A 26,218-nucleotide genomic window follows, 5' to 3' on the forward strand; every position below is an offset into this window, starting at 1 on the left:
TTCTCTGCGCCAATGCCCTGGGCACTCAAACCCAAACTCTTTTTTTTCCCCAGGTTAGGAAACTCTTAAGTTAATGTTCTTGCTATGGAGGATGTAGGTGGGGACTGGGTTCAGCAGGGCTAAAACAGTTCTCTGGGGCTTAAACATCCAGTCTCTCTTGCAACACACTCCCATTAATGTCTTAATCAAGCAGCTTTTTTTCTGACAAGTAGTTATTACCCCGAGTGCTCTGCCACCCGCCCTCGCATGCAGCCATAGAGGACAATGCCCTTCGCATGAGGGCAGAGACGGGGGATTTCTGAGGGATGTTAAGTCCTTCCCTTAACGCTTGAGGGAGTGTTAAGGAAACAGGCTTACACAAAACAAAGTCCAAATTTGTTTGTAAATTGTGCTACTGCCATATAGGAGTCTGGAAAGAAAGAACTGTCGATAGCCGTGATGTACTCTGTTGCTGGAGCTGTGCTATAAATACGGTCTGGCCCTTGCTAACAGGCAGCTCTTTTGTGGTGCTGAGTTAGATACAGACAGCTGGGACTGCTTGCAAGCAGAAAGCCTGAGCTGTATGAGATTAATTACCCGTGATGACTTGTGTACATTAATTGGCAGGATCTGGGCTGGTATGTACTCTACAGCACCACTTGAATTTTGAAAGTCTTGAACAGCTACTGATTGTATTTTCATTAATAAAATAGTCATAGTTTTCCTGAGATTCTTCCCTCTGTCTGCTCCTAGGTTGCAGTGCTGCCCTGCCCAGCGGATTGGCACTGCTTTGCTGAGGGCGGTTCGTGCTAAAGGAAGACCTTGGAAGTGCCACATGCAGGATAAAATGATTTGTCCAAATACTATATTTGGCATCAGCTTTTCATCTAAATCAGAGCCACTTTACACCTGTCTGGTGAGATAAAAGGACTTAAAATGACCGGGAGTGTGACTTTTTTTGCCTGAACGGTATACAAAGACCTCAGTATAAATGAATACCAGAGCGTCAAAGCTTTTGCTGAATGTTTTTTTTTTTTTTTTTTTTGCCACCTATAGTACTGTCAGGCTATTTTATTTTCAAGGCACTGTGATATCACCGAGCAGACCATTTGAAGGCTGTTGTTCTTGATTTAAGGAAGAATGGACAGAGAGGTATGTGCTGCTATCCCCTGCTGGATGAGCTTAATTGTTTTCTGGGACATGTATTTCTACCCACAGGAGACTCTTTTTTTGGTTACTTTTCTAGTCTTTTGCGCCAAGAGTATCTAAATGACGTCCTTGGCTGATACTTCAGTACTTGCTGCGTTGAGGCTACTGCTGTGTCTGACCAGGGCCACTGCTGTCCTTTTTTCCATCCACGTGCGATAACCTGGGGAATGATGTTTGGGCGAGCCCACCCTTGCAAGGATTTTGTTGGTAAGTGTAAGGAGGCAGTTGACGAGAGCACTGCCCGGCTGGGCCGCACAGAGCTGTAAGCAGCTACAGATGACAAAACCTTATTTCCATTTCAGTCACGTTATAGTTTGAAGCTTTTTCTTTGATTAAGAGGTGATTAAGTTTCAAGTCCTAGTGGTAATTAAACTGTTGCTGTCCATGCTGGGCATTGAAAGCAGCAGGCCAAGTGTGTGCCTGGGGAGGCTGCAGCAGCGCGGGGTCCGCGAGGGAGGCATCCATGTTGTGCTGGGGGGCTTTTCTCAGGGAAAAGGTGTTGGTTGGGAGGGCCAGGTGCGCCGGGTTCCATCCAAGAGGTGGTTTTGAGAGCAGTGGGTGGTGTTGCTGAGGGAATAAAGCTGCTTCGACGCCCAGAGTGGGACAAGGGAGGCTCTGGCTCCCACAGGCTGCAGGGCTGGGATGGACCCCCCTGCATGAGGGCTGGCAATGGGAGGGAAGGGGGCTCCCTCAGCGGGCTGCGGCTCTGGTGCCACGCAGGGGGGATGCGGAGGGTGGTAGTGAGGGGCACCCTAGCCGAGCTCGGGTGTCCCCGAGGTGTGGTGAGGACGGCCGGGCTACTAACAGCCCCGCGTTACTTGCCGCCCCGGCCGCTCCCCTCTGCCCGCGGCGGGAAGGCCGGGCCTGCCAGCGTCGCCGCCTCAGGCCCGCCAGGGGGCGCCGCCGCCTCCCGTACTTACGCGCTCCCCCCCCCTCCCCTCCCGTTGCCAGCCGTCGCCATGGTGACCGCTGGGTGCGTAGCGGCCCTTACGAAGCTGACGCAGTGGGCGGCCCGGCACGGGCGGGGGCGGCCCCTGCACGGGCGGAGGCGGTGTTAGAGAATCGGGGGGCCGCGAGGCCCCCGGGATGGAGGTGGCGGCGGCGGCGGCCCTGGGCCTGCGACGCTGGCGGCGGCGGCAGAGAGGTGAGGGGGAGGCGGCGAGGGCGGCGGCGACCCCCGGGCCCGCCCCGGCGGAGGGGGCTGGCAGCGCTCCGCCGCACCGGCGGGGCCCTTCCCCGCGGCGGGAGGGCAGGTCCGTGAGGGGAGAAGGGCCGGTGCGGGGGCGCTGAGGGGCGAAGCGGCCGTGGGTGCGGGCCGGGGGGTGCTCCCGGTGCTGTCCCCCTCGCCCGGCGGTGCTTTTGTTCTGTCCCGCCCCGCTCGGGAGACGGTTGGCAAGTGCGGGCGGGGTTGGCGGAGCTGTGGCCGGAGGGAGCGGTTTTTTCTTTCTTTTTCTCCCGTGCTGTGGGGAGACGCCGAGGCGGCAGTCTCCTGCAGGAGCCGCGGCTTTCCCTTCCAGCTGGAGGGCCCCTCGCGATGTGGCCTGTACCCGAGAGAAAAAGGTGGTCCTTTCGCCCTGGCAGGTGCCATGCAAGGCATCAGGCCGATGGTGGGGTCAGAATTGGGACCCGAGACCCCAGTCCAAGCCAGCCTTGGCTGTCAACACTAGCCCAGTGTGGGGAGACTGTGGGTGCTGCGGTCTGATTGTGCAGGGAGAAGCTGCTGGTGTGTAAAGGGTGGGTGTGACACATGGATTCTTTCAGCCTTTATTACTTCACAGGGACGGATATCTGAAACAGTTAGCTGGCACTAAAAGTACTTAAGCCACAGTGGGTGATGAACCTGGATCGTAGAAATCCCCTCTTAGGGTCACAGAGACCTCTGTGCTTGTAAAGGGTATATCACTCGGGTCTTACAGCTGCCAGACTGCTCAGCCAGAATTCATGCTCTGCCCATTCTGGGAGTTGGTACCTGCTGGTGTGTTTGGGACAGGCTTCGGCTGTCACTTGGAATATAGGAATGGTGATGGCTGAGTCTGCAGGTCCTGATACACAGGATGGGGGTGCTTAGAGCCAGCTGCAGTTGGGAAACAGCATAGTAATTGCCAAAGATGGTATATAGAGCTTCTGGGGTGCTGGAGTGTTTATAAGTGTTGCATGCTAAAAGCAGTAAATATCTGTTCAATGGATTAGCCAGCATGTTAAAGGAAATGGTTCTGAGGGAAAGTATAACCTCTGCCAAGGTGGGAGGGAGATTTACCTTGGCAGGCAAGTAAATCTTGTGTTACCTGGTGATGAGTTGCTACATCCCACTGGCTGTCATTTTCTGGTTGAACAGGGACAAGTCTCTGAGCCTGTGTGGTCAGGCTGAGTGTTTTTAAAATAGTCGTGGTTGGGAGATAATGAAATTGTAGGAAGTGGCTTTTGTAAATACAGAGTCTATAATCTTTCTGTTTTATGATACTGGCTTCAGTGAAGTGTGTTTCTAGTGGAGAAGTGTCTACACTGCAGAGGAAGTTAGTTTGTGATTGGGGAGGAAGGAATATCTATTGGGCACAGGTGGAAAGCTTTCTGAATAGAAAACATTATCTGGGTGAAGTTATTCGTTGTCCTAGGCATTAGCTTTCTGTGTCATAAAAGTTACCTTGATTAGATTACTGCTCAGCTCAGTGAATGTGTGTCAGTTTGTGGTGGGCTGGCAGTCCACCGATGGCTAATGGGGACAAGAAACTTGAACAGCATCTGCTATGTGGTAAATAATGCATATAGCCTGGAACTTCTGTAATGAAAACTCCTCAGAAGGGAGTAGGACAAATGTTCCTCTTTCGATCCATAGTTAAATAAAATAAGAGATTTGGGTCTGGCTGCCTCTGCTGTTCTACAGAAATTTTATTCCCTCTGTAACATGCTAGAGAGTCACAATTACAGACTTGAGGGTATGAACTACATATGTATTGCTGGTACTGATTTTGATAGCACTGACCTGTGAAAAACAGATTTGACCAGAATTCCACTTTAACTTAAGGCACTGGCCTCAATCGTTTTGACTACTATCTGCAAAATCAGATCAGAAGTCACAGAAATGGGAATTGCTGTAAGTCCATGACAGCTCAACCTTTGCCAAGAAATGGGAAATGAGAAAGGCAAACTTCACTGTGCTGTGTCCACCCATTCCTCTTCTAGAGTCCTAGGAAGGAGCAGTTGTGCAACAATATGATCTGAGGCGTTAAAATTGAGAAACGTGCTGCTCCAGAAAGAAAAGTAGGAAGGATAAAAATACTCCCTTCAATGACAGAAAGTCATGTTAAAGCAAATTAGAAAAGAGAAATAGGGTAAACCAAAATACCTGTCAGTCTCCTTCATTAAAAAAAAATGTAATGAATGTAGATGGCAGACTGTTTAAAAGTGTTGAGAAGACTTGTCTTCAGGAGATACTCAGGATGTTTGCATTGTACTAAATTTTGGTAGAGTTTTTATGAAATTTTGTCAAAATTCCTATGAACAAATAGTTACGACAAAAAAAAAAAAGTTGCTTTGTATGTAAGTGCATGGATGTGCTTTTGGACATTGTGTGGGAATATAAATGTCACATTTCTTGTGCTACATCCACCTTGATTTGTTCTAAGACAGAAGAGATTTTTATGTATCCCTTCAGCACTGTGTACATCTAACCAGAAACTGGAAATACAAACTTGCAAGCCCTCTGATAGACCCATTTGACTTGCATGTTTTTATCAGTCCCACATGTCTTTGCTTCCCGCCTGTAAAATAGTTCGGCATTCCCCATGGGATCTGAGTGCATGAGCTGTGAACTGCTGTTGTAATCCCTGCGGAGTTGAGGTTGTGTCTCTCTGATGTGACCTTTAATCCCAGGGTGCTGAAGGGACAGATGTTTAACAGCATTTTACAGTGCCAAGTATAAAAACAGGCAGAGGGGTGTTCCCCTCTCACTTCTGATGCTCCGCAGCATCATCTTAGAAGTGAATTAATTTTGAGTCAGCTCATCAAAACTAGGTCACTTTGGTTTCTGAGTTGCAATAAAATTGAATGGATTTGCAAACAAGACTTACACACTTCTTCCAAGCCTTTGCTGGAGAACTGTAGGAAATGCAAGAGTGCTAACGCTGAGAGAGCAAACCCTAGCGTGCTCAGTACGCTGCTCAGCTTTGGGCAGGTACCAGCCTGAGAGGCTTCGAGTCATTTACAGGCCTGCCTATAATTTCTTAAACTTCCGTGCATTAAACCAGCAGTGATTCTGTGATGACTTCAGACAGGGGAAGGATGTTTGAGACTTTTTCTTTGGGTAGCCAAGTTCTATATCTACCCTAGAACAAGCAGCTTTTACTTTGGGGAGTTTGTTTGCACCCTGCTTTTTCTCTAAAAAAAAAAGCATACTCACAGTTTCAGCTTGCCACCTAGGTAGCAGCAATTAATCCTTGGTTAAAGCTAGCAGTCACTCTAATTCTGACAGTCATCCAGCAGATGAGTAAGTACATCCTGAGCTGGATTCTGCACTGGAGTTTGAGGAAGTTACATTTAAAGAGACAGCAATGGAGATGCTTGGAAGAGTGAAACTATTTTCATCTGCTTTTAGAGAGCTGCGGGGCTGGAGTTTTTAGAGAGCTGGGGGAAAGGAGTTTATGAAAGTGCCCTTTGTGTTATCAGGAGCGTGACAAATGGGGTCTTGGGATCTGTGGATAGCTTTGGGATGTTTATTCTTGCTGGAATAGATTCTTTGAGAAAATCAGACTTCTGACTCGTAGCTAGTTTGTGCAGATATTTTCTTTATTCTGTGCTCTACATACATGATACTGTAATTTAGGTGTATGTCTGCCAGAACAAACATACCTGGCATTTGTTTCATGGTAGTGGGAATCATTGTGATGTTTCTAGCGGGATCTCCATTCTTTCACTTTCAAGCTAGCACTTCGGGTGTTTCTAAAGAGAAATCAGAGGAAAAATCTTGAAAATTTGCCAGGTGCAATATTTGTCCAGCTTTGAACTTTTAAGATGGAAGAAACTGAAATTATTTTTCTGATTTTGATAAGAAATGGAAAAATTTGCCCACTGAAAAACTAAAATCAAATTGCTATGTATTTTAAGAGCACAAGTATGGCTGGAAGTTGATAGCCTACGCACAGGGCACACAAATACTCTAGTCTGCTCCCTTTGTGCAACCATGTTGATCCTGCTTATTAGATCTTACTCTGCTTTCCAGTAATACAATATATTTTTTTGTCTCCTACAGCAGCAATTGCTCTACATGTAATTCTGTAGTGCAAGATGGTAAGCATTCTTATTCTGCTTGCTTGTTTGGGTGCATGAGTTTAAGTCATGGTGCCTGGCATCTTGATCCTAAGCTCATTATAAAACTAAGTATATATAAGACCCTAACCATTACTGATCTGTTAAAAAAAAAAAAAGTCTAAAATACTGTGTACTGTTTAATTAACTATTTGAAGCATGATTACAAGCTTTAAAGAATGATAACAATGCATGTGAAAATTGATGGGTTTGTATTTTAGAAGCAACGTAAAGTGGAATATCCTAATATGCATACAAAATTTGGTTTAAATGCAAAGCATAATGCTGCTGTACCTTGTTGATGATATTGAATAAAAGGTACAATTCCTACGGAGCTTTAGAAAAAATATGCCCTCTGTTTTGAGTCATTTGTTTTATCCTTTTATCTTCCCCTTGCAGTTGAAAGGGGTGGAGGTCCCTTCATACACATGTTGGAAAAGATGTCAAGCTAAAAGATTAAATAGAAAAGGTTGCTGATTATTTTTCTCTTCCTTGCAGCAAAAGTAGAAAATCTGCATGACAAGCAGAGACTGCTTGACTAAGAAGGAGTTTTGTCATGGGCTCTTAACCCTCAAACTTCCAGTCTGTCTCCTTTTACATGAATGCTCCCTGAACCATTCTTGCAGACCCCTGGAAGTCACCCTCCCTCCCCCTCCGTGGGAGTCGCTGTCCCTCTTTGAGGAGGCCTGACCTTCTGGTCTTCTGCAGGCTGACCACAGAGGTCTGTGGAATTGCATGAGAATTTGTGGCATTTAGTTCTGTTCAAGCTCTTAACTCAGTAGCCAGCCTGTTTTTGGTTCTTGCATGTTCCCTTTGTGTGAAATTAAAGCTCTGAGTAGATTCCTTAGTGATGTCTTTGACCTTAATAAGAATTTCTCGCTGAAGACAGGATACAAGGTGCAATCTAGAGTCTTAAAAATTGTAATTTTTTGTGTGTTCTTCACTTGCCATTTCATCAGTCAATGGTGCTGTTGAGCAAGCAATGATGATAAACCCAGTGCAACTAACATCTAGTAAGCTAATAACATGATCAATCATACTGGAGTTGTTTAAACTGATCTCATTTCCATAACCTTATGCCCAGATCTACACTGCTGCATCAGCAGTGACCTGGTGATGAAAAGCTTTCTCCTGGCACACGCCAGTGAAGGACTGCTGGTGGGGTTATTGTGGGAATCCTGGCTGAGCCCCTCGGGGTGGAGTTTGTGCCTCGTGTGTGTTATGGGTATTTGCTAAATACCCGCTGTTTCATAAGAAGTTCTGTAAGCCCCTTCCTGTAGGTAGAGGATTGTGCTGCTGCAGGCACTTCCATTTTCCCTGAGTCTTCCTCAGAGCGAGTGTCCTTGAGCCCTGGGGGGGTACCATCCCAGAGAGCTGTCGGGCTCAGTCCTGACGGGTGTCTGTCAGTCCTCCTTCCTTGTTTCTGTCAGAGCATTGGCATCTTTAGGGGTGAGTAAGCACTGATGATCCTTTTCAGGAGTTTGTTCTCCCACTGTTGCTGGTGGGATAGCTTATTTCGTATGGTTTGGTGCTCTGTGACATGCGAGACAGGAAGATTTGCTTGGAGCAGCTAAACAGTGGGTGTCATATTATTAAAGACCTTATAACTTTTTGCTGAGTGAAAGCAGAGCCTTGCTGGTACTGAAATTGATTGTATGAGATTCTCCTCGTGTGAAGACAAGGTAAGATAATTTTAAAGAGTGTTTATGGTTACTAGGAGTAATTAGCTAATCGATAAATGTGAGAAAGCTTCCTTAAATAAATAGGTGCTCTAAGCATTTGCTATGTCTCTTCCTCTATAATGTCTGTTTCTTCTTTGTGATTTGTTGGTCTTAAAGGTATGATTATCAGTACAGAACTGAGAGATCCTGAATTTAGATCCAGGTAGGCTTCTAGACTGAGCCCTTATTTTCTGAAGAACAACAAATGTGCAAATAAAATGGTGAATCCCTTAGGCCACCTTAAATAAAATTGAACTGAATAATAGGAAGAAACAGGGAAATTCAGGACCTTGCTATTATAGTGTCATTGCTGTAAGTACAATAGAAATGGTGAGGCTGGTATGGAAAAAAAAAAAGCTCCAGCACATTTCTACCCTGAAAGGTTTCCATTCAGATCTGTCATGCTGCTCCATGTCTGTTAGAAGTTGGAATTCACACAGCTCTGCATCTTTTAGACAGAAGAATGAAATCTAATATTATGTCATGGCTTGTCTTTTCAGCACAGATCTGTGTAATGTGCTTGCTGGTGTTTACAGCCATAGATACAGCCTTGATGTATTTTTGGAATATAGATTCCAGCTCAAAAGTCTGAGCTTCTGGAGGCTTGTCTTTTCCCCATGTGATCTGCCAAATGATCTTGCAAAACTGTGCTGTTTTCTCTCATGGGAAATTAACTGTTTCACCTACCATAAAATAAGAGCAAGTCAAATGCTTCTTGTGAGTTTGCAACACCTCAGCCAGCCCATGACTGTCCAGAATAAAGTGAATCCTACCTTCCTGTATTGTCTTGCATACTATATTTCTTGGTCATATCGGGACCCCTTAAGTGTTCAACCTAGCATTGTCTAATAAATTCCCTTTATGCTTGGCTTGTCTTTGTCAGTGTCCAAAACGTATGTTCTTTCCTTTTTGAACCCTATCTCAGATTTCAGTGTTTGAAAACTCGGATGTGAGAAGCAGTAAATGAAGTGAACTCAGTGCAACTCTCCATCACTAAATGGTTCTGGAACAGTAAGTGGGCCACTTTGTCAATTGTCTGCTGTTGAACTCAAAACAAGACGTCTTTTGAAAGTGCACTGGCCAGTTTTTGAGAACTTCAGCCTCAGACCCTCTGGAAATGGCAGTTTTTCCAGGCCAGTGGTCTGCCTCTTGTTCCAGGGTATCCCTGCGTGTCCTTCCATTTCAACAGTCCTGTGTGCCTGCCTCACCTCTTGGCCAGATTTAACCTTTTAAACTACAGTACTCTTTTTGTCACTGTTCTGTCTGATTCAGTTGTTTGTCACCACCTCCATGGCATCCAAGCATCCACAAATGACAACAGCCTCACTAAATGAGAGTATTGAGATATGAACCTCTGAAATTCTGCTTGGAGGGGAAACATGTGCTTGTGATCCCCTGTCAGAGGAAGTAAAAAAAGTTCCCATTTACTCTGCTGAATGGTGGATAGGTTATGTCCTTAAAAGGAAATGAAGTAGTAGTAATTTGTGACTTCTTAAGTTCCTGTTGTAGTGGACGCTCATTTTCTTCCCAGAATAGAATGGAGAATAATGACAGATTTCTTTGAGAGATTCTGTGTTGTGGAATTGCTTTTCCCTTCACCTTTGTTATTTTCACTTATTTTCTAGCGGCAAAAGAGGCTGCTCTTTCTTTTCAGGTCTTCCTTCCGAGGCTAGGATGGGGCTGAAACTATTTGGCACGTGAATAATGAAGTGCATAGGAAGTTGAGAGATGCCTTTCTTAAGATGTTATGTGCGTGTTCTAAAACTGGGAAAAAGTGGAGCTTTCCTGGAACTTCAGTGATTTGAGAGGAGCACAGGGTAATCTGCCTTTGTGTAACTGTGGTGTTAGAATTTCATTCTGCAGGAAGCCAGAGGCTTCTTTCATCAGAAGCCCTGCCCCCTCTAAATTTCGTGCCTATTCCCAATTCAATATTTTGCTTTCAGAAAACAATCTTTTATCCTCTTTTTTTTTTTTTTTTTTTTTAACAAAAAAAGCAACATGCTTTCTTCCAAATCTGAGCGCAAACCCTTTTGATCACCTCAGGAGGCCCTAATTAAATTTAACTCAATAGGAACTGGGGACATCCACAAATGCAGTGTTGTCCTCTGTTCTTCCAAATGTTACTCCCCTGGAAGAGTCTGAGGTAAAGAACTGCAGGTTGCATGTAGCTATTAGTTTACGTTGCTTTATAGGACCCTAGCTTTCTGCTGGTGGGGAAGAGAATTTATTGATTCTTTGAGGCCTTGGTGTGACTTTGTCTTTCTCTTAGATGAAGGCGGAGGAATTAGTACAGGCGGTTTTGGAGGTGGGAACCATGTAGGATGCTGCAGAAAATGCTCGTTCTTCTGTGAACGGGTGGCTGAGTAAGTGTGGTGCATGCATCTGAAGTGCTTCATGGGAGCCTGCTGGTAATATTTACAGAGTTTGTGAATTTGGAGTATGTGGTGTATGAATTTGCACGCAAGCCCAGAAGTGTCAAGTATGTTTAATTTGCCCCAGTGAAGGGGGGTGTGGGCAGAAAGCCTGAGAATCCACTGTGAGGTGGGTAGCAGGTATTTGGGGAGAAGAAACATGAATATGCATACTTTGGCAGTTTCTCTATAATCTAGTGTGCAAGTTTGCAGGATGTGTATTTGTGTATGTGCAGGCCATGTGTTTCTGAGGGGTCAGACATACATTGAAGAACAACGCCACCCATGCCCCTCACAGTGTGAGGAGCCAGTGGTTTGTGTCACTGGTTTTACTGGCTCCTTGGGTGCTTGTTCTCTGGAATGGCTTGAAAGCCTCTTGCTAGGAACTCAAAGGTATGTTGCATCTAACCTTTATTCTTTAGATGTGCAATGTTTATTTTGTGGTGAGTTACCCTGACCAGGTCCTCAAGGGGATGGTATCACCACAGAAATAGTGATTTTTTTTTTTTTTTTTTTTTTTTTTTTTTTTTTCCCCCCCCTCTTCTACTGGGATTGGCAAAGATCAGAGGAATTCAGCCCGCTGCTGTCTGCTGTTCTTTGTCTGACAGATTGTCACATCCTTGTTCTCTTGGGCTCTTGTGTGTGTCTGGGCCTGCTGATGGAAGAGCTGGGGCTGGCTGGGTGAGGTTCACTGGATGTTTCCAGACAGTAGGCATTAACAGAGAAATAACTTGATGAAGGAAATGTCCAGCATTAGGGCAAAGAAAAGGAAATAAGCCTTTGCCGGACTTGAACTTCTGGCACAGTGTGAACAGAGAGCTTGATAAGGACTTGCTGCTGTTCTGCATTTTGAGGTTATGCTGTAGAAGCCAGGGAGGTGAAGCAGCAGATCTGTTCCAAGGCTGCTTGTCAGAACTGAACTCTTAAAAATATTTATCAAGTCGAGAAAGTAGAAGGAAATTCACTGTGTTTATTCTCTGAAATGAGTATGCATGCTAATATGAATTGTTAGATTACTTTTTAAAGTTGCGTGACAGCTACTACTGGATGTATAGGGTGCTTTTGTTATCTCCTTTGAGGCAAGTTGCCGGGGTAGACTGAGGAAGAGGATGGAGTTGCCCAAGGGAACATGGAAGTCTCCCCAACACTGAGTATCCTGTACTATTCTTCTCTGAGCTACCTGAGCTATTCTTTTTAAACATTGCAGTGTTGTATAATGGACAAGTCAATGTCCTTTGTGTCCCTAGCTGCTGTTTTATTTATCCTATGAAAAACTGTTTTTCCTGCTGATCTGCTCATCTTTCTTTTCTAGCTAACTCTTGTAATTTGCTACAAATGAAAAAAGACTTGAAAGCACTATAGTGGATGGGTTTTTAATCGAAGAGAGGACAGCAAGAGACAGAAAGCTCTAGTCTTGCTTCCCACTTAAATGTGTTCATAAGGAATAAGGCTCTTCATTTGTATGATCGCAGCACTAGACAAGGAGGCATGCTTTTTAGAAAATAATATAGTTAAACTGCAAGGGAAGAAATTGGATTGGTTTCTGTTGCCGTAGCTGCAGGTTTCTTGTGTTTTGTGTCACTGCTCTGTATATTGTGGCTGTGAAATGAAATGCTTTTGAGTGTAAAAGCATGAAAGGGTGTGGTTAAAGCAATCAGGAACCTTTTCACTTTAAATTACCTGATTTATGACATGAAAATCTCAATGTTAACATAGATTTGTTTTGCAAACCATTGGATTGTAAGTTACCTGGTGTTACGCCAAAACACTCCCTCTTGACTAGCATGTGAAAATACAGCTCTTGAGCCTCTGGTCTAGACCACAAGGGCTAAATGCTTCTGAAGAAAGCGTAAGTCAAACTTTCAGTTCTTCTAGCAGGCACCATTTCAGTAATATGCTTCACTTTTGTTAAGAATTGAGGAAGTCTTTGGGTGGGGAGTGTGAGTGAACCCTTTTTTTTTTTTCTTCCTGTTCGGTTCTGGAGTACTTTCATCATTCCAGTATGTCTGGGCTTGCAGCTTTTGTGTTGACAGTATGAACTTCGGCAGAATGGTCTTCTCCCTTCGCATCTGAAGGCACAAGCCTCTCACTGCAGAGAAGGTGCTGTGCCGCGGGGTGGGATACTGGAACTCCTGGTTGTCCAAGCCTAGAGAAGCAGGAGATCCTGTTTACAGAAAATGTGTCTGTATGTTTCTGTGTATTTTAGATGAACATGCTGGTGTTTGCTCAACTGCTTTGCACCTGACTGCTGCCTCTGTGCAGGAGTTTTCCAGGAGCTTGCATTTCATAATGGAGTGTTTGTTTAAACTCTAGATTTTTTTTTTGAAGAGAAAGTGACAGATGCCAATTAAGAGGAAAAGGGAGGAAGATACGATTATCCAAGACTTGGTGGCTTTCAGGACTCTGTGGCTGCTGGTCCCTTTTTGTAGGGAGCAGAAGAGATGAAAACAGTGTTACCTTTATCTTTTCAAACACACGTGCTGTTTCTGCTGCAGAGGAGCAAGGCTACCAAGACTTTGTTAGATATTTCTGCCGTTGGAAAAGGAGATGATGTTGGAAGCAGTTGTGGCTCTTACGTTCCTATGGGAACAGATAAGAGATGCAAGGGCTTGAATTCTCAACTATAAGGGGATTTGTCAAGAAAGGTGGGAAAAGGATTTAATTTCTGATTTGAGTGGGAAACTAATATTCATTCTCTCCGCAATTGGCTCCTGACTGCAAGTTTTTTGCTGCTGGAGACAGGATTTTGTGCAGCATCTTTGAGGCTGCTTCACTGTTCCATGGCCACAGAGTTAATTACAAGTTGGACAATGAGATGCATGAGTCCACCCTGCTGCTGTTTTACTGACTCAGCAGTTTGGTGCTCTTTTTGTATAGCGAGGGGCAGCAGACAGACCGCATGCGTCTGCTGGATGAGAATGCAAACACAGCTCTGTTCCACGTAGCAGTGGTGCTTGTGGAACAGGGTTAATAACCCGGTCTGAGTGAATGCTCCAGACTAAACTATTTCTGAATCTACTTTTACCACCCCATTTAAAGTAGATAAGATGTTCAGGGCAGAGTCATCTGGTTTTGCTTCTCCTGCACTGAGCTGCAGCCCGTTGTTAAAGCAGTTCCTAGCAGATGCAGGACTTTGCCCAGTCCTGTCTAGCATGCTTCTCTTCCTGGGGAGATCAGCCAACATGCTCTAAGTAGGTTCTCCCTGTTCAGAAAGGTTGGGTGGTGGTACAGTTCATGGTGTGTCAAAGACAACAGCTGCTTTATGTGACCTAAGAGGAACTGCAGTCCCAAAGTTAGGTTGCTCTGCCTATAAATTGAAAAGAAAATGGCGAAAAGAAAGGAACTTGATTAATGAAAAGGTTTATGTTTCTAACAGTGTCTTGTTTACAGCTAAATTCAGTGGAAACCAGGCACCTGCCTAGGGGTGGTACCTTACTGGCTCTTGGATAGGTGCACTTCCTGGTCACCAGCAATTGCTTTTTTTTTTTTTCCTTAAGAGAAGAAATCTGTTGGCTTTGGCAATTTGTCACAGTAGCTAAAGGCTCAGGGAAAGAAGGGGTGTTGGTCTTCAACTGGACCTTGTCAGGTGAGTAAAAACTGTCATTTTGCACTTACCTCTTAGAAAAAGTTCCTTTTGATATTATTACCTATACATTATCTTTTAGCCACACATCCTGGTTCTTTGACTGTTAGAAAGTCAACACAATATGGCCAGTGAGCAAAACTAGGACTGTGGCTCACATCTGCGGACACTATGAACAGTCAGTGTGGTGTCTGAGACTGCGCAGAGATGCCTGGTGAGCGCTGCCGTGAGGACTGTTCGCTGGGGCAGTGATCAAAAGGGGTGGTGGGGCCCTGACTGAAGCAGTTGTGCTCAGTGGAGCTTTTCTCTTTGGGAGTTCCCAGGCCCACTTCTGCCACTGGAGCTGCACTGTGGCAGGGTTGTGGTCAGCACACCTGGGGACTCCTGTCTGTAGGTTACTGTCTCTTATTTTATTATAAGGGGGATAACTCAAGTCCTCCCTATCCCCAAAGCTATGGGTTTTCAATTAGCTGGTAGCTGGCCATTAAATGTGATGCCTGCTTGGTACTTAAAAACTTCTCCTGTCCTTAGTGCAAATGATATTGTTTCTTCACAGTCCTTAACATTTTCTGTGTTACCAAAATTGTAAAATGGAATTTGAATTACAATCACTTTGGTGGTCAGAAAAGTTTTGGTGCTTCATTTAAAGAACAGCTCTGCTGCCTTTGTAGCCTTTGTACTGAGGGTGCTTACTGAAGACTTGGAACTATTTAGAGAACATGATTTCAGCTTCCTCGTGGATGGGCGAAAGCCCACCCTGGAAATGTGGGGGTTTTTGAGCTTCTGTTCTTGACTGCAAAATCACAAAATTTTATTTCTGATTTCTTTAAAATTGGGATGTCAAAAAGTTGTAGGCACTTGAAGAAAAATAGAATATTAGTTGTGTGTTTGTGGTACATGGTTTTTGTGTTCCTCAGAGATGGATAGCACAAAGGTCACCCTGCAGCCCTTGCTGGCAGCCTGGAGTAGGAATATGATGCCTGGTTGCTGTCAGCTGAGGGAGGGGTGTTAAAGCCGCAGGATCTGGCTGTACTCATTCCGTGTCTTCAACTTCTTCCAGTCTCCTATTTGATGTCTTCTGGATTCTTTGACTCCCATCCTGGTAACGCTTTTGTTTTCTAAATCCTTTTCCAACTGACTGGGTCAGAAAGTAAGTTGTTATTGTACATTGTGTTAGATGCCAATTCTGGTAGCCAAATGGAGGCGAGGCCGCTTCAGTGCTGTGGCCCTGATCCAGCCAAAAGTGAGGCTGAGCATGGAAGGTCCTAGCAGGCCTACACATACATACACAGCACTTACACGAATGTACGTATACATACACTGTGGTGTGACAGCCTGGAGAGGAGCCAGGGCAGAGCCTCTGCTTCTCTGTCCCAGTTAAAGGGGTTCCCCTGCCTGCCACAGTGCCTCTGCACTTATGGTCATCCTTTGGTGGGGTGATGGCTCCTCCGATGGGCCTGGGAGGAGCAGGGTGAGGGTGTTGTTTGGGTTCTCCTACTTGCCATTGTGCCTCACCGCTCCTGTGTGCGTAGCTGAGCTTTTAATACCATAACCTAACACAGCTCAGAGACCTGTTTTTTTCTCTGTCCCTCCCCTGCTTTTTTAATGTGCAGCCTGGCACTGGTGGAAAGGCTTAATTTTTCAGTTTTTCCATTTTTGCGGTGTTTGTCTCCTCCCTGGTGTATTAGGGTAAAGCATAGGGAGAAGAGGAGGGAGAAAGGGAAGAAGGCATGTGTAGGCTGCTGGTGTTGCAATTTAAAACCTACTTGTGGAAAGGGTGCGGGGTCATTCTTGTGTCCTTTGTGTACTTTTTTTCCTTTTCCAGATTAACTTCAGTCTAGCAGCTGGAACACCTTTAAAGTTTCAGTGGTGCCAGGCGAGATCATTGAACTGATGGTGAATTATTCATGGTGTCATTCCGCCAGTATTCTTATTTCCTTACTTGAGTGATTGTTTTGGCCTATTGCTATCATTCATTCAGTTGAAGTAGGATACTGTATGCTAGTACATGCTCTTCAGCTGGACACTCTGATCCTAGCTGTGACTGAGGAGTAGAGCAAGCAAGGAGGAAGCCTGTGGACATTCATTTTTTCCAGTTTAAAGAATGCTTGAATTTATCATGTGCTGGGCAAGTCATTGCTCAAAACTGGATGCTGTAGCAGACAGCGCTTCCTGGGCCTGTCTGCTCTGCTGTTTCACTCTTTGCAATGAAAATAAAGTTGTAAATTATCTGTGCAGCTTTCTGCCAAGTGATGTATTGGATGCTGTGTATCCTAAGATATAAAAAAAGATTAGTTGTTCCTGTGAATAATAGCAACACTAATATGTATAAATAAGAGTTTTTCATTATTGTGCTTCCAACAGTAACTTAATCACTAACCTAATCATTCTGCTAATGAATTCCCCGCACAGTGAAAATAATTCAGTATTTTCATCAGGCACCTTTTTGTAGTGCACCTCTTGATGTCTGCCCCCAATACCACAAATTTCAAGGAAAGAATGCAGAAAACTGAACTGACTGATGGACAGCTGTGTAGGGGAAAGGCAGGAGAGACCAAGCATGGATTCTTGAAGTCACCAACACTTGAATGTCAGATGTTAGAGGCATAGATTTTGTTAATTGGAGAAGATGGGTTGCCTGTGGAGCGTGGGAAAGACTGTCAGCAAGAATGTCATGAAGGTCTGCGAGAAGCTACCTGGCTTCTAAATGCAATTGTCATGTGATCTGTTATTGAGTACTCCGGACATCACCTTCTCAAGGAGATTTTGATTACAGTTATGTTTTGGAAAAGAACTGCAAGGCAAGAGTCTTCTGTAGCTTGTCTCCTTTCATACTGTTGTACACACAGAAGATCTCAGACTCTCATTTGAAGGTAATAGTTTGCTAGTCCTGCAGGCTATGCTTGGTGGTCTGTAAGGTCCATGAAGACTTTAAGTCAAACAAAATGTTTCTGCAAGAATGCAGGCATAATTCCTATAATTCATTTTCAAAAGGGCTGGGAACATTTTCCCACATTACCCAGAAAAGAACTGTAGGAAATCTCAGCTTGAATGTTTGTGGGTGTGTTCAGAATTTAAGTGACCGAGTGAAGAAATTGAGGAAAAGTAGCAGCACAGGTTTTGATGCAGAAGAGCTCAGACCTGGGCTGGGTTTATGCCTGATACTTAGGTGCTTGATTATGCCTTAATCAGCTGGTTTAATTGCCATATAGTGTTGCCTGTGGCCTTTGAACTCTAATCAAGGATGAAGATCTGAATCAAATACAATAACTGCAAAAGATGAAATAAAGGTGTTTTTTTTTTTTTTTTTTTTTAATTTTTTTAATGCTTTGAAAAATCTCTTGCAACAACAATAAATTAATTAGTTAACAAATCCTAGATCTTGTGCTCGTGCTCTCTTCCAAGATTATCATAACATTCTCACCAAGGGCTGTTTCAGGCATTTACTTCTGAAGTGCAATTGAAAAGCTTGAAATGAATGGACACTTCATGGTTAATTGTAATATAATTAAAGGAAAGGAAAAAAAGTCCACACCTAGATAAATCTTGCAGAAGACACTGCCACAAAGGCACTAAATTTAATTACAGGGATAACGATGCATTGCCTACAGCACAAGAGGAAAAAGTACTTTCTTGTCTAATAGCTTAAAACTGTGTCGGCTCAGAGCCAATCACTTGTCCTGGGGTATATCTGAATAAACAGCTTTTTTTTCTTATAATCCTGTTTGGATTATAAGATCAAGTGTGAAGACTCATTTAGCATTTGAAATTCTTATCTGCTAGACTAGAGGAAAGGTGGCTTCTTTTACAGAAATCCATTAAAAATGCATCCTTTTCCAAGCAGCTATTGGAATAGTGATCCTTTACATTTCCTGAGTATGAGTTTGCCTCTGTTAATAAATTCTCTGGGCAAGATTTGGCATCAACTTCTTTTACTGATGGAAAAGTGAAATTGCTTTCCTTTGTTTTACAAAAATTGCTAAATTGTAGATGTCTTAATTTACCCATAGTTCAACAGAGAGAGACTTGAGTTGGGACCACCTGGCTTTTGTCCAGGATGTGCAGCAGCCAGGTCCCAGAGCTGTCATTCTTGCAGCTCTTGTATTTGTACCTGGGAGCAGATAACAAGGCTATATACAGCTCCGAGGCTGACCCTGCTGATTTTCTTCAGGAAAGATGACATTTTTCTTGTTCAGTTCAGACAGGCGTGGACTTCAGTGATAGTTATGCCAGTCCACCCTCTTTTGTAAAGAGAATAGCACAACTGAGTCAACTTTGGAAATAGGATGCCCTTTTCTTCCCCCGGAGGGTCTGTAGCTGGGTGCCAGGCGAGCTGTGTGGCTGGGCAGATCTCTTCTGTGTTACTCGCTCGCAGGTGAGATGGTTGGTCTTGTTTCTTGCTCCTTTGCAGTTCACTAGCACCAAACTGATGCCATTTAGACGGAGCTTATACCTAAATTTTGTCTGCTTCTCTTTGGCAGGGAGAATATATCTAGCTCCTTCCCCAGTGATCTCTGATCCCTTTCATCTTATTTTCATGATTTTCCTCTGTATTTTAGTAACCATGGTTTTGAGTTATGTTCTGAATAGTCTCCTGCTGCTTTTTTGTACCTCCTACCATAGTCCTAGCAGTCTGCAACACCGGAGTTGGTGGACTCCTGTGTGTGGTTAGTTCATGTTTCCTGCACTCCATTAGCTTGGGGAAGAATTGTTCTTGATTTTCTTTCAGTATAACCAGTAGTTAGCCACAGAAACAGACAGTTGCAATCTGTGCTTTTCAGCTCACGTCTGTACAGCTGCTTGAAGCCAAGGAATGCTTTTTTAGGGTATTTCTACTGCTGCAGCTCTCGTCACGTGCGATGTCTGCTTCTGCCTCACCACCTTTCACCTCGTTTTTGCCCATCTTTGCTAAACTCATTCTAGGTGCAAAGCTGGGTGGCCAAGATGGTAGTGATGATGTCCTTGTAGTGACATGTGACATGTCCTACTGACATGTGCTTAGTGACTTCTCCTGCAGCTGCTAACGAACAAGAGTAAGCAAGGAATATATGGAAACAAGGATGGTGGCAACAGGGAGAAAAATATACGTGGCTTCATGGAAAATATCAAGGCAACCCTTGGGACAGGCTAGAAGCACTTTACTTATGTTGAGATCTTATAAAATGAGCTACAAGCTATGCATTTATATGGAGTATACAGTAATCCTGACAGTCTGCTTCATATAGCCCTGTCACATAACCTCCTTCTGGAGCCAGAGTAGCAGTGAGCAGTAAATAGCTCCTTATGTGCTGTTTCTGTTGGAGGCCCAAGCAAAGTCAGCTGGAAAGTATCCTGCAACTGGGATTTCAGAAGAGCTGTTAAGGTAGAGTAGAAAGCTATAGATGGTCAGTATATCAAGGAGACACCTCAAGAAAATTGAGGGGTGTTAGGAAAGAAGTGTGAGAACTTGGGAGTGCTTATGAGAAGTATGGTACTTTGTCTGAGGACAGGAACGTGTGCCAGTGCTAGCTGTAGCACTGAGTTTGTCAGACATTTGGGGAGCAGAGGACGCAATGGTAATTATCTATTTTATCTATACCAACTCCAAGGTCTAGAGATAAGCCCATAGAGAAAAATAGGCAGAAGTTGTCTATGTAAGCTCTGTGACAGAACAGGGAAAAAGTTTGAATAAATGCATATAAGACAGTTAAGAGCTATTTGCAGGACTCGTAGCTGGAAAACTACATGGCGATAGAATTTAAGTAGGAGATCTTCTAAAATGGCATTGTTCAATTGAATAATTACTGAGCTAGAAACTGAATTCTCTGCTTGTCTACTGGCCCTCCCTGGGAAGCAGCAGGAGGGGGATACTTGGTAGTGGCCAGGCGGGTTGAGGTGCCTGGGCTGTGTAACTGCCAGGCAAGGCCCAGCCACCCAGGTCCTGGAGGTTTTGCAGATGAGCTATGCCTGCAGATTATATGCTGTTTGTGTGTGCAGGAGGTGCTGTGCGTGGGTGTTGCAGAGGAGGGATGTGTGTGCTGGCGTTTAGAAGTATAGCTAATGGAGGCTTTGTCTGAAGAGAAGGGCTTTTTAGCTCTGGGCTATGGGAAGATGTATATAAGGCTTAAATATGACACAAGATCAGAGAAACCTGGGCTTGATTCATCCTTGCTTATATAAGCAAAATGAAAATAGGATTCCTGCCTTCTATCATACGCATCCAGATCTGAGATTCAGGAAGAGTCTAGCTACTTCAGCTCGGCAGCATTCAGCCTGGGATTTCAGTTTTATCTTGCTGTGTCATTAGGGAAACACTGGACAGGCAAGAATTTCTAGGAAGAGGAGGAAGTATTTGGTCTGCTCGTTCCAGTGGTTGGTGGTATGTAGACATGCGGGACCTGTGCTGTTTGCTTTCTTGTGCCTCTTGCAGCAATGCTGCATGTGTGTGATTACAGCAGCTTTAGCTGAAGCACCAGCTGGAGAAAGCAGCTAGAGGGAAAGCAAGCTGATAAGTCACAGGGGGACTGCCCATATTTGATTTCCACTGGGTCTGAATTTGGGACTTGATTTCCTAAGCCAAGAGGGAGTTGGAGCTGCATGCGCGGAACAGTGGGTGATTGTACTTCTTGCAAGCACGCTGCACTCTCCCTCAGTGATCTCCTCTGGGCTCCTAACGGACGAGGCTTTTGGGCTGGTGAACAGCTGTCAGCAGCTGGAAGGAGGAGCTTTGCTCGTCTCAAGATACTCCAGGGCATCTTAGCAACAAAATTGTGGAGAAATAGATGGAGGGCTGCAAAGCAATATCATCACGGGAAGCCACAGAAACTGTAGAGACTGAAAAAGGAGTAAGAGAGTGACAGAATAATGGGGGAGTGGGTTGCCAGAGGAGAGAAAAGATGCATAAAATCTAAAGGATTGGGTGAAGAGACAAGGGAGGCTTTCAGAAAACGCTGAGCACACATGTGTGAGAACAGGACTGCTCTGAACACAGGAAGGTGCTGCTGCTAGCAGGCCTGGGACTACATATGAGAGAGGAACTGTGTGTAGAAGCATGTCGTCGTGTGCCTGACGGTGGAAGGAGGCTGCTCTTAAAGCTCAGGTGTGTGCAGGGCAGTGCGGACTTCAGGGGGGCTCTGTGAGGTGACTGGGGTTTGGGTTCCAGCAGCACTGAGCCCTGGAGGGTGTTATTTATAGCAGCAACCACTGAGGCAGGAAAAGTTTTGCTCAAGCTGTGATTTGTGTGAGCTGGAGAACTGGAGTCTAGCTCTCCCTCCCTCCTGCTTTTGCTTTCTTCAGATTTTCACTGTAATTAGCAAGCTTTACATGAGCCGGGTCAGAGCTGGCAGCTTTCTTTAGAAGACTGTGTTCTCCAGGCAGGAATAAGGAAAGGTTTTTCTTCTGGGAATACTTAACCTGATCATTTGTTTTATTTCAAGGGCTATTCTCGTGCACTGAGGTGGAAGCCACGAGATGGGAGGGGTGGAACCACATTTCTTCTAAGTTGCAGCAGCAGAAGCCAGCATCTGAAAATTCAAAGTTAGGTTTTAAATGTTCACTTAGAGTTTAGGAGCAATAGAAAAATCTTTTTAAGATTCTAATCTGTACTAATTTGGGTTTGTCTAGGATAAGAAAAGCATGTTAGTCAATACAAAGCTGTTCTACTGTTGTTTACCTTGAAAGCCTGTTTCCTTTAAAATCTGAAAAGCTTTCTTTTGAGTACCCAAAGTGATGGATTGAGAACAGCAGAGGGTCAGTGTACAGATACAGATGGTTAATATCTGTGTTTCTGTGACAGACGGTGGCAATGCTCTGTTGTCACATGCTGTAAAGCCTCTTACAGTGTGTATGTGTAAGTGATATTACTCTAGTCAAGGAGATTTCCGAGTTGAAAGTCACAATTCTCTGCTATAGGATTTTAGCAAACACACATGGTGTTTACGCTATGTGGGGTGTATGTTAAAGGTAGTCACTGCTGTGCTGACACTTGGGTTGGTAAAAATGCCTACCTGTGCATGTGTTCATGCGTCCTGAGCCACACACACATCCTTCACCAGCTAGAGCTCATTACTTTGCTTCATTAATGCCCCAGGGTAAACATTCGAGTGAAAGTGGATATGCTCCACGATATGGGCATGTGGCCTGGGTTGGTGCCAGGAGAAGCCCTCCTCTGGAAAGCAGCAGTCCTCTGGATTTTAGATTATTAGACTTCACAAGATCTTGTTGGAAAAAAATGGATTCAGGGTGATTTTTTTGTTTTTTTGACGTTACTTCTGTGAAGTCAGAGTTCTACTGAGGAGAGGGAACAATAGCAATGTAGAGTTAGGCTTCTAAATAGGGTGCCATAAATGTTGCTTTAGGTTCTCTTTTTATTAAATGTGTTTGCAAGAATAACTGGAACTCCTGCTTGCAGGCAGTTAGCTTAAATTTCAGTGAAGGCTCTAAGAAATGCAGGGTTGTGGGCAAGAAATAGAAGAGATTCTGCCTAATAAAGTGCAAGGCCGATGCTCTTGGGAGGAATAAGCTATTGGAAACTGGGAACCTGGGAAGGTTTGGGGTGTAACGGGAGAAGGCAGATGTACATTTACAGTGAAATACAGACATAGTATTTTTGGGGAAATCATAGCACTTGGGAATACTCACTCTCTGAAATACTGCTGCAGAACAAGGTGGGCCCCTGGAATAATGTGTTGATGTCTGTCTACTGGGAGTTTGATTAGAACATTGGAAGAAAATGGATTGGGGATTATGGGGAGCTGGTAGGAGAGGTGGGCTTCTAGGACTTCATGGGTTTGGAGTGACCCGTTAAAAGACAGTTGTAAAACAGGCGAACTGCATTTGCAGGGCTGTTTGTGGGAGTACAGTTAGCAAAGGGCAATTTGTTGCGTGTTGTAAGAAGTGATCCTTAGTGGTGAATGACATGGAAAACCAGCGACAGCTTAATTGAGTAATTCCAGTAAGCTAGAGAGAGATCTTAAATTCAGATCTCATGCTGGGTGATTTAAGGACATGACACAATATGCACGGCCTTTGGGGTGTATGACCTTGACAACCCAATCTTTGCAGTCTGATTTCTAGGAATGTAAGAAACAGGAATGTCCTTGCCCAAAGAATATGAAGCAGAAGTTGGCAATCTGAGCCCAGGTAGAGGCAGGAGCTGTCTGACAAGATCAATAGATACATTTTAGTGCAAATGTAAAAAAGATCAGAGGAGCAATGTAGGGGCCAGATGTTTGATTAGAAACAGGGCTGCCAGCCCAGGGTCCCATCATCAGGGACATGACTGAGGGAAATCACTGAAATAAACAGGCAGCACCAGTAAAATGAGAACAGATTGTATCGAAGTAAGGGTTGGACTGTGTGAAGCCAGTTTCCAATATAGTTGAGCCTGGTGGTTTCACATAGTTAGCATCCACATTTAATGATTACAAATTGTATTAAGAAAAGGTGCATTAGAGTTTTGTTTGCAGAAGAGCTTGCCACATAGCAGTGATTCTTGGCATTTTTGACTTGTAACTGGGCGTATACCTGCCTAACCACTCAGTAATGGGATGTGAGCAAAGGGAAAATCACAGGATAAGTTGTAGTGGGTTGTGAAGCAGAAAAAGAAGCGTGATCTGTGAACCTTGGTGAACAGGAGGTTGCAATGCAGCGTAAGAAGCTAGAGGCCCTGAAATTTTGTATGTGCCCCTATTACTCCTGATTATATCCCCTCAGTGCTAGGGGGGAGGGAGAAAAGGCGCTGGTTTTAACTCTTTAACATCTTCCCCTTCCAGAGACACCTTCCCTTCCTGTATCAAGCAGTGCTTGGATGTGAGCAGAGCCAGCGTTTCCTCCTTCTGTCCCGGCACTTGCACGTGGCGGAAACGGCTCCACAGCGATTCCCTCCACTCGGGAGCCTGGTGCTGCCTTTCTGCTGCTTGAACGGGTGTGCTTCTGCTCGCCGGCACGCTTTTTGGGGAGGGGAGCAGGGAAGGACTGCCAAGGAGTGGTGTTGACCGCACAGTTTTCCCGAGTTTGGCACTGATCTTCTGTTCTCCCACTTCTTTCACTCTTCTCATATTGGCAGCGGTGGTCCGTTTAGCTCCCGTAGAATGACTGGTGGCTTTCCCTGTATGTGACTCATCCTCTAGGGAATTCCTGAAGCAATGAGTCAAGTTATTGGGAAAACTGTTTGCCCACTAGCATAAACTAGGAAGCCAGGGAGCCTGCCTGTGCTATTGTAGAGAGGCAATTACTTTTTGGTGTGACCGGAGCCGTCCTGTCTCTTCCTGAAGGCAGGTCACTTCAAGAATAGCTGTAGCAGGCATACATTGCTGAATATATTTATTTTCACCTTGAAATATGCTCCTCCTGATTTTTTTTTTTCTGTTTTTTTAAGGTGGCTGATCTGATAAGCATTCCAGGGTGGAGTAAAACTGACAGATTTGAATTTGCCAATATTGTAGTGAAAAATAGCTTGCCTAAAGAAATGAGGCTGTCAGATTGGCACCAGTCACCTACATCTGAAATACTCCTTTCGTAAGTACCATTTACCACTTCATTCTGCCCTGGCTGACTTAATCCAGCCCTTGTTATTTTTACTATAGACAAATTAATGGTTGTGTGGTTTACAACCATGAATTAACAAATTTTGAATATAGCCGTGGTATATTACAACAAAACCAAAGAACTTTGATCCCCAATAATTGTATCCAGGAAAAATTAACTATTCTACCACATATGTGAGCGTGGGTTGACCAGGGTTGTTTGCATTGCCTGCTGATGGCAGTCAGATTTGGGGTGCCCAGCTGCTCCGCATTTTTGAAAATGAGGTTCTTGCTGTATCTACAGCCTTAAGTCAACTCATCTGAATGTTATCTTGCCACATCCTTTCTCTGCCCCATTCAAGACAAGCTTTTCTTGTTACTGGTTGCTGACTATTAAACATTAGCAGATTTTATTACCCTGTAGAACAGCAAGTTCTAATTAAAATACAAAATTAGTTTCACTTTTTAATACATTTTTTCCCCCTAGCAACTTGGACATTATTTTTGCTCGAGCTTGGAATCGTCAGAAAGCTCAGATTGTGGGCTTTGCTAGCACAAAATGTAGGTGGTTGCAGATATGTCGGCATTGGTACAACGATTGGGTGTTGTTTTTAACTAAATTAGTGTCAGCAGACTCGGATTGTGCTCCTTCTCCACTCCTAGGTTTTCAATAAACTGGCTCATTTTAAGGTAAGCTTATCTGTCAACTGCTGTTGTTTCTTGACCAGTTATTCATGAAGACTTAATTTTCTGTAGTCTGACAAGTATGAAGCTTGGAGTTAAACTGTGTTCCTACTGAGGTCAAGGAGAAAAGTACTAGTAATCTTGGAGCTGTAGGGTGAGGCCCTTTTCAGCTCTTATTCTTTAATTTGGGCAGTTGAAATATTTCACGGTGATCACTGTCTTCATGTACTAAAATAAATGTCCTTTTAAGAGGAGGATTGTGCTTATCCCTACAAACTTCTTCCTTTTTGCCCAAGGACAAATCCTGGCCTGTGGAGTATCCCAGCTGGGGGGAAAAAAAAAAAAAAAAGGGGGAGACTACAGCTCCTGCTAGCTTGGTTTTGTCCTATTTATACGCACGTCTTATCGCAACTAAGGTAGTCGGTACCTTGGCAAATCCACCTATTAAGTGCACTTGCTGGAAATGTGTACTCATCTCCTGAGAGGGGTGCTGAGTGCTGCCAGGATAGCAGTGTTCAGCTTGTGTGTTGTGAGGCAGGGGCTGTTGGGGGATATTGTCCTGGAGGGAGCCACTGTGATCTGCTGTGTCATTGGTTTGTAGGACCGTGATCCCTGGGAACAGGCTCTGAACTGATACCAGCTGATGGGAGGAGGCATATTCCAAAGTAGAGAATTTCTTTGTTTTCTCTTTAATTCAAGGGATCCTTTTTCTTACTTTAACTTGTGAACAAGTGCTGTGAATAAGCAGTGTGTTGGTATCATTTAACTCTACTTAGGACCTTTCCAGTCTCTTGCACTAAAAACAAGAATACGTTTTTCCTGAAA

General features: G+C 44.3%; 1 protein-coding gene across 5 annotated transcripts in view; it reads left to right on the plus strand.

Annotated features, from left to right (window-relative positions):
- The first annotated feature begins 2,228 nt into the window (after window positions 1-2,228).
- DAGLA (diacylglycerol lipase alpha) overlaps window positions 2,229-26,218 on the plus strand; it is a 72,560-nt gene continuing 48,570 nt past the window's right edge. For 2 of the 5 annotated variants that reach the window (XM_042785395.1, XM_042785396.1), the window contains exons 1-3: window positions 2,250-2,332; window positions 23,957-24,108; window positions 24,562-24,701. The gene's annotated coding sequence lies outside the window, so the exon portion shown is untranslated. Of the gene's footprint in view, window positions 2,333-7,871; window positions 7,939-23,956; window positions 24,109-24,561; window positions 24,702-26,218 lie in introns of those variants that run through there. The other 3 variants (XM_042785398.1, XM_042785399.1, XM_032993990.2) reach the window with 3 other exon arrangements.

The sequence above is a fragment of the Tyto alba genome, unplaced genomic scaffold, assembly GCF_018691265.1.
Source record: "Tyto alba isolate M040663 unplaced genomic scaffold, T.alba_DEE_v4.0 Super-Scaffold_8, whole genome shotgun sequence".
NCBI classification, from domain to species: Eukaryota; Metazoa; Chordata; class Aves; order Strigiformes; family Tytonidae; genus Tyto; species Tyto alba.